We start from the raw sequence: 14,551 nt of genomic DNA, 5'->3' as shown, positions 1-14,551 counted from the left end.
ATCTAAAGTGGACTGCTGATTATATGTTGAGTTATTATGGAAAGGATCTGCGACTCTAAGGCTATTCTCGATGTTGATTGGGGAGGAGATTTAAATGAAAGGAAATCTACCTCTAGGTTTGTTCTCTTACCGAATAATGGCACCATGTGTTGGAGCAGTAAGAAACAAAAGTATATAGCCTTGTCCACGATGGAATTGAGTTCGTGGCATTATCGCAGCAAGTATAAGAAGATGTTTGGCTTAAGAGATTATTGGATCATTTAGGTGTTATTGGAAGTGCTGCAGATTTGTTATTAGTTAACTATGATAATCAAGTAGCAAAAGTGTACACTAAAGATCCAAATATCATGGCAAGACCAAACATATAGATACCAAGTACAATTTTGTCATGGATATGATTGCACGAAAAGATGTGAACTTAGAGTACATACTACGCATGGAATGGTAGCAGATCCTATGACAAAGCCAATACCTAGAGATGTGTTTTGTGGCCATGTGAAATCTCTAGGATTGCGTAGAGACTGATGTACTAAATATTGTAATTTCCCTAAGAGTTCATATTTGATGAATTTGTGTTTTCATCATTAATGCCTATGAATCTTTGTTTGATCTTTATGCATCTTAATGCTCAGTGCATTACTTTAAGTTAGAAGAAGTATGTCGGACAGATGAGATTAGCCCACTCACACGGGTAATCGCCTCTATTTCTTGTGTGATAAATAGAGATGAGACTGTTTTTAAGCTTATTATCTAGGTGATAATTGAGAGCTCAAGCTTAAAACACGTATGTCGCCTTTCTTGGATGTTAAGATGAGGACATAATACTTACTATGTCCGAGAGTAAAATACCCCACATATTTTACTTTATCTGTCTATGATGCCGATGTGAGTTCGATGAATTTAGTGAATGAGTAGATACGTGAACTCAAGTTAGACATTGGGTATGTCTAAACTATCATCTGTACGGTATTGAAAGGTGTAGACATACGCTCCATGGGAAAGGAGTTAATACCGTAATACGTATTTCATACTACGTATGCATGAGACGACCAATAAGAGTGGCAAAAGTTTGATCTCAACTTTTTATGTCGTGTGAGACTCTTGAGGAAGAGAGTTCCTCAACTTCTTAGTCCCCTCATGACTCTTACTTATTCTCAAGATTTCTATTTAGTGTTTGCTATCTTAGGATGTTGCCAATGATCATGAGTTTGATTCGATCTAATGGGGCATTTCTAGAAAAGCAAGCTGGACTGAAATTGAGAGTTTGAAGGAAAGAGGAAGATCGATTTTGGAGAATCACATTGTAGTTTTGTATTCACCGGTTAACCAATTATGACTGTCTTTGTGATAATCATAATTGTGAATACAATAAATATATCATTGTTTAAAAGAGATCAAGAGAGATAAAAATGTGATCGATCAATCTAGGGTACTGCATACTAAATCTACCCAGGAAGTGATGCCCATTATGAGCTGCTATGTATTCCTAACAGATGTATGGCAACGAGCTCTCAAAGTATGCTGGTCGCACGGATTATTCACCGGTATGAATGTTGAAGAGAGGTAAAGAGGATTATGTTCGACCCACCATGTTAAGAGAAAGTCTATGATGGATTTTTCTCAAATGAGGCTAAGTAGGGCCTGTCCGCCCATGTTGGTTTTGTACCACCATGTGCGAGTGGGAGATGATAGATTTATGAGATGGGCCTGAGTTGGCCCATCCGCTCAAATTGGGCCCAAGGGCCGGCCCACGGGAATAGGGCCCGTGGAGGGGGAGAGGTATAAAAGGGAGGAGAGAGAGAGAGAGAAGACAACGTTTGACAATTAAACGTACGTCTTCTCCCGCGCGTTCTCTCTTCCTCCAAAAAGAACAGTAAGTTCAAGGCACTGTTTTCTCTCCTTCAAGTCATCATCAAATCGAATGGGGCCAGAATTTCTTCCTCTTCTTCGGCATTGGTGTTTAATCTGTGGCTAACAAGGTACGCTCGAATCCGTGGTGTGCTTTACGATCGGTGATGCGTGTTTTCCCGGGCTTCGTCTTCCGCATTGATTTAGGGGTTCGATTCGGTGTCGAATCCGGTTTTCGGGATCAGTAATTCCCAAAAAAACCAGTGACGGGAATAGCAAAACCGAGCAAAAGAGAGAGAGAGAACAGCGAGCAGCGAGCGCGAGAGAGAGAGAGAGAGAAACCGAGGAGAGTGAGCAGCGAGAGAAAGAAAGGGACTATTCCCTTCGCCGTGCATGAGCAGCCGCCGTCCCACAGCCTCAGCCACATCCGCGAAATCACGAGCTTCCAATTTCTTGCCGTCAAAGCCTTTGAACCTAAGGCAAGTGAAAGTCTACTAACCTATGTAATGCACTGCCGTTGTTGTCAGATGTAGTGCAGTTAGATTGGAAATACTTGAGTTTGGATGTTGGATAGTGACTTTGAAAATGACCGAATCTATTTGAGGCTAGAAAATTGAGAAGTTTTCGTGAGTACCTCGATTTAAGCCTTCGATTTTTACACCAAATGTTGAGGTGGTAGCACCTTGAGGTTTTGTTCACAAATCGTTCTAGAAAATCTCTTGATTTGCATCAAAATTTGTGGGTACTGTGACACCGTACCCAACTGCTTTAAGAAATGTTTTATATTGTAAAGATTTCTGAACTTTTTACAGAAAACATTCCAAACCATTAGAGTTGGGATTGAGATTTGGATTTGCCAACGTGCTGATTTCAAATTACTTATGGTTTTAATAAATTATTTTATTTCGAGCCATGATGTGCAAGTGCGACTCAAGGCTATTTATGTGGATTTCGAAAAGCATTTGAAATTTAAACGTGAAAATGGATTTTTATGGATTTGGTATCATGCTTTCGATTTTATGAATTGATTTCATCGATATGAGATTGATCTATATTTAAAGACTATGGTTGTTGTATTGATGCGTCATTGAAAACCTCGTTTCACATTACTTGATACCATACAAGGGGATTTTCAAGAACCCAAAGGATTTTCTATAATGGTGATTCAGAAATGTTTTTGGCATTTAAAATGTTTTGTTAGCTACATTATGATTGATGTATTATTGATGCCGTCGAACCCTCGGGTCGACAATGCCCCGGGAGTCGGGATGCCCAAAGGATCGCAAGGGTTGATGCCCTTTGGATGCCTAGGGTCCACAGTGCCCCAAAGATACCCTAGGAGTGTCAGGGGGAAGCCAGTACGATCTTCTATTCTGTGTTTTCCCTATCATAAAAAGTAATTACCATTAGCTAGTCTTCTATTGATTTTGCCCATTGTGTATGTATGACGTTCCTAGAAGGCAGTCCATATCCCATTTGAATTAGGTTAAAACAAATGATTAATTTATGGTTCTTCTTACTCTTTTCTCAATGCATGTGATGTCGATTACATGATTTTTGGAAAAGTATCCCAATGTTCTTGGTCACATGTATATGAGAATTGTAATTGGCAAATCTGAAACCTATATGGACCCTTACCAAATGGGGCGATGTTTGGTTCTCCAAATTCAGCCGTAGTAGGCGGACCTCATGTTGCATGAGATTAGTTTGAGATTGGATGGCATGATGCAAAACAAATTCAGAATGGAAATTGGTGAAAATAAGTAGCAACGAAATTACCTCAACGCAAACGATGCATCACTTATGCAAAGAGAAAATAATAAGAAGGGAAAAGATACATATTTATCGTGCCCGGTTGATCCAGCACCTAAGAACTTCAGAACAAGCTGATCGTTCGAAGGATATGACGCAGAATTTTTCCATCTTCTTACCGCCCTTATATATTCAGTAGCCTTAGAACTTTGGGACTTGCTTAGGATGGCTCCCATGTTTTCCCGGTCACTTATCCAATGCAACGTGGAAATCATTAAAAGGAACAAGCTCGGTCATGCAGTTTTGGAGAAATTCATATGCACCACAATCCCAACACACTATCTTGAGGATGAATACTATTGAAAATTACTATAACGAAATGGAAACCTAAATACAACAATTTGATTAGTCGTATACAAAAGACGAACTCGTATTTTAACTTTCCATCACGCATTAGTTCCAGCAAGTGATCTATAGTTCTTCTACACTCTGTTACATTATTTGAACTGATCTAATTATGCAGCCAAAATCCCCTCAAAGAAAGATCCTGCAAACCATAAGGACCATTATTGCATTGGTTTATACATTCCTCTTAGTCTCAATTCTCAATTCCAAGGATAATTTTTTTTTGCTCAAATTTGGTTGCATCAAATACTGAAATTGAGATTTTGGGCCAAATTTAAACTAAAAATAAAACTATAGGGCATTGCCAAGACTGAGACCTAGACATAGACAAGTCAAATTGTAAGGCTTGATTGAAATAACCTCATAACCATAGGCAGAAATTTTAGTTTGCTACTTCTTAATTTACCTTGAAGATAGAAGATGAAGTTGACACTGTAATTGGTTTCTTAGACATCCCACCATATGTCACCATGGTTCCTCTCCACCAGAGAACGAAACTAAATCAGCTCTCTTCAGAAAGATAAGGGAAGCACTCGACACAAAGTTAACACTTGTTGCACCTAAAAAACTTCATCACCAAGGAAGCAGCATTGCCACCAATGCAATTTAATCCAAGGGCGGGTTCTTTTAGATCACCCTAGTACAAGGTCAATAAGATGTAAATAAAGAACTCAAGTGCCAATGGCCAAAAATGGATGTGTCCATGCATAAGAATATGGTAGAATGGGTTAATGGATGGACAGTTCCAGTAGACTCTTGACATTCTTTACTTCTAATTGGCTCTTAGTGAACACTTCTTCAGCACCAAGTTTCTTCAATGCCTCTTTTGCTTCATTAGAGCTAGCTCTATCACAGGAAAAACACGGTCATCAAAGCACAATAAAAACCGAATTTAGTTACTAATATGCAGTGCTAACTGCTAAGTTGGAAAAGAAATCAAGAATTCTACCACATCCGTCCTCAGATGTCATAGCAGGAACTGAAGAGCTGGCTGATGAGAGCCCTGCTAAATTAATGTGTCGAGCACCACGAAGTGTTTTCTGACCTCTTTTGTGTCTCATCATGGAATTAAGAAAAACGGAGGAAAATTTCACTCCAAGGAAGTTGCAAAACAAAGAGAGGTCTTAGATCTACTTAAAGGAAGTTCCACTAGCAACCAAAAAAGATGGAATTACCAATGCCCCTGCAATATGATGATCTAAATATACAAGCAATCAACATCTAGAACACATGATGACTACAAAAATAGTAGAAGCATAATCAACGGTAACAAGTCACTTTGATAAGTAATGTAGAAACATATAATTTCACTTCACACTACAATTAACTGCCTCTGTCTCCAATAGATTCAAAAAACAAACTCCTTCTAGTCTTTCTACACATTTTACCTTATCACAAAACCTCATCTTTATATTGGGAGATTGAAGGGTGTTAGTTGATTTACCTAAACAAACCTAAATTACTGTCTTATTTTCTTTGATAAATTCAACATCATTAGTTGCTCAAAATGCCCTCATAACAAAACTATTCCGGCATGCCAATGCATGTACTAATGCTCAATTAGCCACATAAATTCCTGCCCATTGTAGCACCTAGCCAGAGTTAAAATTTCCTCGAATCGTTGATCACACTTTGTGTGTTACTTCAAGCTTAATTGGTCAGCTAGAGTATTACAAGCTAGATCCACTTCTCCCTATTATTCGATGCAAGAGATCAATCAATCACACCACCTTCCAAAAAACAAACCCGAGATACCAAAATGCTACATATTGTGGGGCATTTTCAATTTGTAAATCGATATAACACCACCACAACCAAACATAATCAGTAAATTTGTGCATCTGGCAATTGTTCATAACTTCTAGTCCATCAGCAACCCTCATAATTAGAACAGGAAAAGATAGAGTTGCCACAAGTATAATTGGGGCTGCACAACCATCCAAAACTACTTTAGAAGCTTGGTAGACAAGGAGCTCAATGTGTTCCCAAAAAAAAAAAAAGGCTTGCTAGCAATGGTTAAGGCAGATCGCTGAAAAAAGAAATAAAAGCAAGCCCACACATACCCTTGCTATCTAAAGTCTACACAAAGTTTTAAACAACAATAGTTCGACAAAAGTTATATGGTGTCAAGGTTACTAAAAGTTTTCGAAAGTATATGGTGTCAAGTTTACTGAAAGCTTTTAAAAGTTATAAGGGTAAAGTTATGTATCTAATGAAAAAGCTTTTAAAAGTTATAAGGGTAAAGTTATGTATCTAATGAAATTGCTATTGAAGATGTCTAGGTAATACATAGGAGCAAGCAAAGTGAATAAAAATCACTCAAGTTCTCAAATACTCAAGTAATCGCAGAGAAGTCCTCTCCATAAATCTTCTTAGTTGTCTATGTTCAACACTTCTGTTTCATCCGAATGAGAACTCCAACAACTTGATTCTTCTCTCTCTCTCTCTCTCTCTCTCTCTCTCTCTCTTTCCTCCGGTTGACCCTTTTCTGCTCGTGTATTTTCTATGCAAAAACTTTCTGCCAATTGACAAGTACACTTCCTACTTTGATGCCATTGATCCACCGGCACCGTACAAGAGATGGACAACTAAGCCAAACATTGACCAAAATAGCACTTCTAATATGATAGGAAAGAATAAAATTGCTGTGCAAACACAAAGAGTTCAGGCAGCATTTGTAGTCAGTGATTCTGTTGACTCGGAGCAAAGATATCTAGGTTGTGACCACCCTAAAGGACCTTGTGCTTTCTTAGATTATCTAATTCGGGCTGTCGAGTCCATATTGGGCTTTTCGTCACGCTAGTTTTAAATCTTTGAACTCATTATCAAAAGACACAACACTTTGTTTGGTTATTCAGTAACTGCTCTGCAACTTTAGTCATCATCTTTTTAAAAGTCTAGTGGGTGCTGACATCTAGTTTGGAAAAAGCGATGAAATGGAGTGTTATCATCTATCTATCTGTATGTGTTGTTGACACCTAAAAAAAAATTAATTAAAAAATTAAAAAAAAAAAAGTTTAAAAAAAAAAAAAGAAAAAAAGTTGGGGCCAATGATCTAAATGTGACTAGCCAAACTCAGGAGGTCAGATTGGAATTAAAATGGCAAATTGGGCAAAAATGCAATTTTCAAAAGTTGAGGGACCAATTCGCAAATTTTGTAAAATTTCACCCGAGCCCATAAATCATCATCTTTGCCCCAAATTAAGTTGAAATTGAACTTGGGTCAGGTCTAATTAATCGAATTGGGCGAAAATGACCGAATTACATTGAATTGGACATTTTCGGGCAAGAAAATGGCCAACTTTGAGGGACTCTCTTGCAAAATTGGGTGGAGACAATTGCGAAAAATGGTCAAGATCTTAAGCTACTATACATGAGGTTGCTAAGTGATCAGAAATCGCGGCCAAATTGATGGATTAAAGCACTCAAACCAGCTACCAAAACCCAGCCCACGGTTAGGTCTTAATTCGGAGCTACTAAGTAGGCATATTGGTGGCCCCACCATATCTCACTCAGCCGCCCATTTAGCTCGATATTTGCACGTGATGGAAGACCATATATAGTAGTGCAAGTGGACGGAAATTGGCCAGGGATAAGCCGCTGACAGCACGGGAAAATCGCAGCAAAGTTCGCACACTCAACAGCTGCAGAAGTTAAAAAATTTGGCTAAGTCAGAAGAGTAGGTGAAGTAGCCCTGTTGACAGGCTTGGTAGGTGGACAAAAGGCTGACCAAAAATCCCTTAATTCAAAGGATAATATCACTGAAGCAAGGTCTTTCAGGGTATGAGAGAGAGGAGACGAGAGGGAGAGGGGAGAGCTCGGAATCGCTCCCCAAAAACACCTTCAGAAGCAACTCCAGAAAAGAAACCCAGAAAATTCCAGATCAACCTTTGGAGAGAAAAGTGAGATTTTCACAACCCTTCGCCCAAAATTAGCCAAAACCTTCAACTAGAGTGAAACTTCACTCAAATATCTTTCCATCCATAGGTCGCACGTCCTAAATGGAGATCGGGAAGGCCTCCTAAAGCCCCCGAAAAACACCCTCCAGGCGGGCCAGGAAACAGTGAAAATTTTTCTAAGTGTTGAGCCCAGTTGGTCACAAGTGATGAAAAAGCAGTGTTTTTGAGAAATTTGAGAAACAAATGAGGAAAATATTGACTTCTACCCCAAACTAGAATACATATAGTTTGGGTTGGTGTCAATTTTCCAACAAAAAACGTCTTGAAGTCTAATTTTAGAGGTCAACGAAAGCCTTCGTTGTCAGTTCTTCTTTTTTGCAGATCTCATTTACAGTTGAAGAAGCCAACTTCCACGTGCTTCCAGAGGACAATTTCTCGGTTTCCTTGGCCAAGAACCACTTGAAAAGGAAACTAGGAAGTAAGGTAAGCATCCTAGATGTACGTATTTTCGAGTTTGAGCATGTTTTGATCATGAAAATCAAGAGGGAAACCAGCCCGGAAAACTGATTTCTGAAGTTGAAATTTTTCTAAGTGTTTGAAATCTCTTCAAGAGTGTTGCATGTGTGCTTCTTGGAGAGGTCGTTTCGATGTTGTTTGGTGGGTCATTCTCTGTGATGTTTATTGCATTTGAAAGCTCATGTTACCTACTTTCACTTGGATCAAGTAATGTTTCCTTTAGGTCTCGTATGCGATGAGTGTCGGGGCTTGAATATGGGCATGTAACATGTTTGTTTGACTTGGGTTCAAACCCAGATTTGCAAAATCAGTTCAAACCCGTGTATTTGAGGATGATTTTAGCTTGGTTTTAGTGTGTTTTTTAGTTATGATTTCTATCTAATCTTGTTCTTTGCATGTGGTAGTATAATCTTAATACTTTAGTTCCACATGAGATTGCTTATGAGTGGAGATTGAAGGCTGCAAACATGCTCGAGGAGGCTATTGGGGCTAGTTTGATGCACACCAAGTGTTCGACAAAATACCTAAACTAAGCTTCGATCTTGAAACGGTCGATTTGAGCTTGATTATTGTGATATTCATGTGCTGTATTACTCCATGTTAGCATAGATCGGTTTAAGGAATTATTATTAATTTAAAAAAAATTAAAAAAAGAGAAAAATATGAAAATTTCAAAAATATCAAAAAATGTTAGATAACATCAAATAAGGATAGAAATGACATATATGAAATTTTCCTAATTTTAAAAGGTCATTTTCCTAATTTAATGCTATTTTGGTATTTTATAGCCATTTTTGTAAATAATCCATTTTGCGTAGATTTAAAACTATTTAGAGTAATTTCATGCATATAGAGTAATTTCATGCATATTTGAATTCTCATTTTGCTCATGGGGTCCCTGTCCGTGGCGTGATAACAAGGCCATGTAATATTATTTGTTCGACTTGTATCAGGTTTACTTTTTCGCGTTTATTTTCAAGTCATTTCAATTTCTTGGATGTTTACTTACGCGCCGCTTTTCATTAATTTGAGTGTAAATTTATCTTCTAAATTATGTTAGGATTAGTCTAGACATTAAAAAAAAAAACTACAAAAACATTTGCATGGACACTTAGTGGTTTCATAAAGATTATAATTGATAATCAAGAATGTGTGGCCATTTAGATAAATAAATTTCCAAGTTAGTGATACCGCAAGGGCGCTAATAGAAACATTGGCGTAAACAAGTCCCCGTTCCTAGAAATCTCTGGTTGCGTAGGAATTGAGACACTACTCGTGTCTCGATTGGTTTCTAGCCGACCTCAATAGGCTAGTGGCGACTCCTAGAAATATTTAGGTTGTTAATAATTGAAATATGAAATCCAACGTCGCGCGAGGTATGGGCTTGGGAGAGCCCGCGCCTAATTTAAGGCCATTGGTCCGCCTCTTTAGGCAAATACCCTTAAACATTCTTTCTTTTTTCCGGACGGAAAAAAAGAGGTCGTGACATGTGTCTATTAAAAAAATTCAGTGATACTCAAGTTTGGGTTTAGGTGCTCTGCAACATAATAAGAACGGGGGGGCTTCCTGGAAGAGAGGCTGGAAAGCAACCACACTTGTTTTTTGCAAATAATGACCTCGAATACCAAGTAAGCTATGCCATTTATGATGCCAGCTGCAATTTTGAGTTTTTGAAGCCTTGGTGGAACTAAAGACTGGCTGATGACTAGCTGACAAAGTGCCAAGGCAGGCTACTTTTCCTGCTAGGCGTCTGAGTACGGGAGCTTTCAGGATTGCATTAGTAGCAATCTATAACAGGTAAGATAGTGAGGTTTCATCTTCTCAATGTTTAGTTTTGCATGGATTTTGATCTAATATTCTCCACAAAAAATTAAAGAAAAGCCTATAAGATCCTTGTGTGGGCCTAGTTTACCTCAATGCAGCAAAGCGACATGCATTAATCTTCAATCTTGTGTTATGTAGTGTTTACTTGTCCCTGTTCTGCAGAATACATCCCATTCTGCTGGTTTATACATCGTATGGGAGGCCAAATCCATTTGTCTATGGAAATGCTGAGACCGTGTTAAGGAATCTTATGCCATCTTTGATTTTGTTTGTTTTTTTTTTTTTTTGGTAAAGGTAAGAGATATATTGACTTTAACCAAAAGCTATACAGCTATACAGCAAGGACTCGGCACCAAGAACTTACACTCACGAAGAGTGTAATACATACTATGGAATTTGTTGTTTTAGAACTCTATACATGATAGGAGATAATCCAAAATTGACATTAGAGGCGCACAACAGGTATATTTCATATTGAGAATTGTATTTTATCATATCGGTAATTTTATTTCGAACACAATCACCGATCGATAACAACTCCTTCAAGCGGAGAGATCCTTCGTTTTCTATATTAACAAGGACTGGGGTATTCAAGGGAAAAGATAATCATTCAGAACTTCCCATGGATGTGGTAGGTATTAGTACTCTTAACAAAATCTAGACATTTCTCTATCTGTCTCTCCCATCTCTCCTTGCGTGTATGTTGGGGTGAGTTGATGGTAGGTTCCTAAGTAAGCGAATCGTGTGCATTCCAACATGTTCACTTCTTTGGTTTAGAGATTTTAGATACGTGATCCTATGTGTAGGGATTGTTAGATTCCCAAAAACCGGATTCGACACTAAATCGAACCCCTAAACTTGTGCGGAAGACGAGCCCGGGAAAAAACACATGCATCACCGATCCTAAGGCACATCATAGAATTGAACATACCTTGTTAGCCACATATTAAACACCGACACCGATATGAGGAAGAGAATTTGGCCCTGTTCGATCTAATGACGCCAATTCGCCTTGAAGGGAAGATGGGTGTCGCCTCTTGCGCACTGTTCTTTCTTTTGGAGTGTTTTTGAGGGAGAGAAGGGGGAGGAACATACGTTACGCCAAAAGGTGCATTCCTCCCTCTTTATTTCCCTTTATATACGTCACCTACAAAAAGAAACATGTCCTTTCATCATATCCCTTCATCCATGGGCCTAATCTTGTGGGCCGGGCTTTTAGGCCCAACATGGGCGGACGGGCCAACTTAGGCCCATCACAATAATTAATAAAACCATCATCTCCCACTCGCACATGGTGGGCCAAACAGGATCCTCTTTACCTCTCTTCAACATTCATACCAGTGAATAATCCATGCGACCAGCATACTTTGAAAGCTCGTTGTTATATATCTGTTAGGAATATATAGCAGCTCATAATGGGCATCACACTCTGAGTAGATTTAGTATGCAGTACCCTAGATCAATCGATCACATTTATATCTCTCTTGATCTCTTTTAAACAATGATATATATATTGTATTCACAATTATGATTATCCCAAAGACAGTCATAATTGGTCGACTAGTGAATACAAAACTACAATGTGATTCTCCAAATTCGATCTTCCCCTTTCCTTCAAACTCTCAATTTCAGTTTAGCTTGCTTTTCTAGAAATGTCCATTAGATCGAATCAACTCATGACCATTGGCAACATCCTAAGATAGCAAACACTAAATAGAAATCTTGAGAATAAGTAAAAGTCATGAGGGCACTAAAATTAAGAAACTCTTTTCCTCAAGAGTCTCACACGGCATAAAAATTTGAGATCAAACTTTTGCCACTCTTATTGGTTGTCTCATGCATACGTAGTGTGAAATACGTATTACGGTATTAACTCCTTTCCCATGGAGCGCATGTCTACACCTTCAATACCGTACAGATGATAGTTCAGACATACCCAATGTCTAACTTGAGTTCACGAATCTATTCATTCACAAAATTCATCAGAACTCACATCTGGCATCTTAGACAGATAAAGTAAAATATGTGGGGTATGTTACTTTTGGACATAGTAAGTATTATGTTATCATCTTAACACTTAGTTAAGGCGACATATATATTTTAAGCTTGAGCTCTCAACTATCACCTAGAGAATAAGCTTAAAAACGGTCTCATCTCTATTTATCACACAGTAAATAGAGACGATTACCCATGTGAGTGGGCTAATCTTTTATCTGTCCGACATACTTTCTCAACTTAATGTAATACACTGAGCATTAAGATGCATAAAGATCAAACAAAGATTCATAAGCATTAACAATGAAAAACAAAAGTTCAAAAATGTGAACAACTCGGGGAAATTACAATCCAGTACATCAGACTCTACGCAATCCTAGAGATTTTACATGATTACAAAACACATCTCTAGGTATTGGCTTTGTCATAGGATCTACTACCATTCTATGCGTAGATATGTACTGTAAGTTCACATCCTTTCGTGCAACCATATCTTTGACAGAGTTATACTTGGTATCTATATGTTTGGTCTTGCCATGATATTTTAGATCTTTGGTGTACGCTATAGCTGCTTGGCTATCACACTTAACCAAAAATAGATTTGTAGCTTTCTCAATAACACCTAAATGATCCAAAAATCTATTAAGCCAAACTCCTTCTTGTACCGCTGCTGATAATGCCACGAACTCAACTTCTATTGTGGACAAAGGCTATACACATTTGTTTCTTACTGCTCCATGATATGGCGCCATTGTTCAATAAGAAAGCAAATCCAGAGGTAGATTTTCTTTCATCTAAATCTCCTCCCCAATCAGCATTTGAATAGCCTTCAAGTCGCAGATCCTTTCCTTGGTAATTCAACTTGTAATCAGCAGTTCCCTTCAGATACCTCAGTATTCTCTTAACGGCCTTCCAATGTGCTTGACCTGGGTTGGATTGGTATCTACTCACCATTCCAATTGCAAAACATATGTCAGGTCTTGTACACATCATAACGTACATCAAGCTCCCAACAGCACTAGCATAAGGAACATGTTTCATTTGTTCATTCTTTTGTGGAGTCCTTGGACACAGTCTATGGCTCAATCCTTCACCTTTTGCAATAGGAGTGTCTATGGGTTTACAATCTTGCATACGAAATCGTTCAAGAACCTTATTTATATATGTTTCTTGCGAAAGAGATAACGATTTCTTCGAACGATCTCTTGAAATCTTAACTCGAATAATGTATGCAACCTCACCCATATCCTTCATCTCAAAGTTGGAAGACAACCAACTTTTGACAGTATTAACGAACTCCATATTGCTTCCGGCAATTAGTATATTATCAACATATAATGATATGATTACAAATTGATCTTTGGATCTTTTGATATATACACAATGATCCTCATCTATCATTGTAAAGTCATATGCCATTATGGCATTATGAAAGCGTATATACCACTGTCTCGATGACTGCTTAAGGCCGTATATCAATCTCAAAAGTAGACATACCTTTCCTTCTTGGCCTTCTATAATGAAACCAGCAGGTTGTTCCATATATATATATATATATATATATATATATATATATATATTTCTTCCTCTAATTCTCCATTGAGGAAAGCAGTCTTTACATCCATTTGATGTAACTCAAGATCCATACTAGCCACTATTGCTAGAATAATGCGAATCGAGGTAAATCTCACTACAGGAGAAAATGTATCTTCATAATCAATTCATTCCTGTTGATTATACCCCTTCACCACAAGGCGAACTTTATGCCTTTCTATCAAGCCATCAACTTTTCGCTTTATTTTGAGAACCCACTTGTTCCCAATAGCTTTGCGTCCTTTTAGAATATCAACCAGTTCCCAAACTTGGTTTGACTTCATTGACTCCATTTCCTCTTCCATTGCATGAATCTATTTTTCCTTACTAGGGCAATTTAGAGCCTCATTAATATTTATTGGTTCATCCTCATCTTGTGGAGCAATCATAAAAGTTTCCCCTTCAATGTCAAAACGTCGACGGGGAATACTTTGGCGACTTGTTCGCCATATGGGAGATTGTACACTTTGCACATCATTCCCCATTATGCTCCCACTAGGATTAGATAATGATGATGTCGTCTCATCATGTGGTTGTAATTGAGAATGAGTTGAATTCAATTCATCACTTCTTATATTACTCCCACTTAGACGAACTCCACTAATATCATTATCTTGATCTAAGGTTTCAAATAGGGAGTAATCTTCCCCTATTTCGCCCTTCTTAGGAAATTCATCCTCTAAGAATGTGACATCCCATTATTCAAATTCAGTTATACT

The 14,551-nt window shown here is 38.1% G+C and overlaps 1 pseudogene; it reads right to left on the bottom strand.

Moving 5' to 3' along the window:
* Positions 1–3,801: 3,801 nt before the first annotated feature.
* Positions 3,802–5,411, bottom strand: LOC104435358 (annotated as a pseudogene).
* Between the last annotated feature and the right edge of the window lie 9,140 nt (positions 5,412–14,551).

This window comes from Eucalyptus grandis, chromosome 2 (genome assembly GCF_016545825.1).
Source record: "Eucalyptus grandis isolate ANBG69807.140 chromosome 2, ASM1654582v1, whole genome shotgun sequence".
NCBI classification, from domain to species: Eukaryota; Viridiplantae; Streptophyta; class Magnoliopsida; order Myrtales; family Myrtaceae; genus Eucalyptus; species Eucalyptus grandis.
This window is presented reverse-complemented; position numbering and strand designations above follow the sequence as displayed.